This window comes from Mus pahari, chromosome 15, assembly GCF_900095145.1.
Source record: "Mus pahari chromosome 15, PAHARI_EIJ_v1.1, whole genome shotgun sequence".
NCBI lineage: Eukaryota > Metazoa > Chordata > Mammalia > Rodentia > Muridae > Mus > Mus pahari.
In genome coordinates, this window is record NC_034604.1 from 27,161,572 (window position 1) to 27,163,735 (window position 2,164).

The following is a 2,164-nucleotide window of genomic DNA, read 5'->3' on the forward strand; positions in this document are numbered from 1 at the left end:
AAAAAAAAAAAAAAAGAACCTGGGCATGGTGCTGTGCAACTGGAACCCCAGTACCAAGAAACAGACATCAACAGGTCCCTGGGGCTTGCTTAGACTACTTAGTGAGTAACAGGCCAGAGGGAGACTCCTCAAAACAAAAAAAAATCAAGGTACATGGTTCTAAAGAACAACAGCGGAGTTTGTCCTCTGGCCTCCATATACACACACATGATTACACACACACAACTGCCCGAGCTGTGCAAGAGGCCTTGAGTGCAACTTTTGGCCAATAAATAGCTTAAACTGACTTTGAGTAAACTGGGTAGCCAGGTTAAAAGATGAACACAACATGGGCTTTTGCAGAATTCTACTTCAGAAGAAATAGTCTTCATAAAATGACACAAACCACTAAGCAAATAAATAAATGACAGAGCAAATCCTTGCCACCAGTTGCCATAGGAACTCATCATTCAGAGTTGCTACAGTAGCTTAAATGTCCAGCTGGTCATGGTGGCTGCAATTTCAGCATATGGGAGGTTGAAGCAGTAAGTTACTTGAGACCGGCCATCCTGAGGTATACAGTGAGTCTCAGGTCAGTCTGGGCTGCAGAGTGAGACCTTACCTTAAACAGTCCAAGTTTGCATCTATAACTCTAGTTCCAGGGGATTAGACATTTCTGAGTTCCAAAGACTCCTACATACACATAGTATGTGTATATATACTCACACACACACACACACACACACACACACACGACATAAAAAATAAAGCAACAAATAAAAGTTGCTTTTAAAAGCATCTAGATATTGAGACTTGTTTGGTAAAGTTTTTGCAACTTCTACAAATTCAATTCAGGAGTAGAAGTATTGGGCAGAAATGACATTTGAATTTCTCTGGAACCTGGGAATGTGATGTAAACATAGGTGACCAGCATAGGAACAAGAAACTTTCCAAAATGTTTAAAACAACTTGCTTTTGACAAATATTTACTGGGCAGAATTTCTGAATGAAGCCCTGTTCTTGGTCCAGACAGCGAGGCCAGCAAGAGGAAAGAAGTTTGCGTTCTGCCCACAACTTATTTATAACTCACTGGCTGGTTGTTTGAGACAGCATAGCCCCACAGTACCACCTCCCTGTTCTGATAATTATCCAAAGCTTACTGCATCTCTACCCAGCCCTTAGCTGGATTCTGTGTGGTATGATAGTGAACAGTTCCACCTCAAGGGCTGTAAGATTTGATTGAAACACACCATCTAGTTGGGGGGGGGTATGGCTTAGTTGGTAGAGTGCCTGCCTTATAAACCCAAAGCCTTGTGAGTCTCAGCACTGTACAAGCATGGCTTAGTGGCACACCCCTGTAATCTTAACACTAAGAGGTAAGATTCAGAAGTTCAAGGTCATTAACTATTAAGGGAGTTGGAGGCCAGCTGAAGATACACAAGACCTCATCTCAAAGCAACCCCTCCCCCATCAAAAAAACTGACAACTGGTTATGTTCATAAGGCATATAAACTGTATGCATAGTGTTATATGAAAGGAGGGAACCTAAGCTGAGAAAATGCCTCTGTTAAGTCAGGCTGTAAGGCATTTTCTTAGTGCTTGATGGAAGAGGTTGTTTTGTCCCTGGGCTGGAGGTCCTAGGTTCTAAAAAGCAGCCTGAGAGCCTGGCAGTGGTGCACATCTTTAACCTCAGCACTTGGAAGGGAGAGGCAGGCAGATCTCTTGAGTTTGAGGCCAGTCTGGTGTACAGAGGGAGTTCCGGGGCAGCCGGGAAACTCTGTCTCAAACAAACAAACAAAAAAGAAAGAAGGGAGGGAGGGAGCGAGCAAGCAGATTGAGTAAGCCATGGGAGTGGGCCAGTAAGCACTCTTCCATGACCTCTGTACCAGTTCCTGCCCTATTTGAGCTCTGTCCTGACTTCCTTCAATGATGAACAGGGGTATGGAAGTATACGCTAAATAAACCCCTTCTCCCCAACTTGCTTTTGGCCATGTTGTTTTGCTACAGCCATAGCAGTCCTAAGTAAGACACTCAGTCAATTGTCCCGGTTTTGAGACTTAACATAGGACATGTGACTCCTGGAATCTCTTCCCAGTAGATCCTTGGATAGTATCTGTCAGCACCATGTGAAAGAAGGGAAGCTCAGATTGGAACCAAGAGGGTCTTCTTCTTCTTCTTCTTCTTT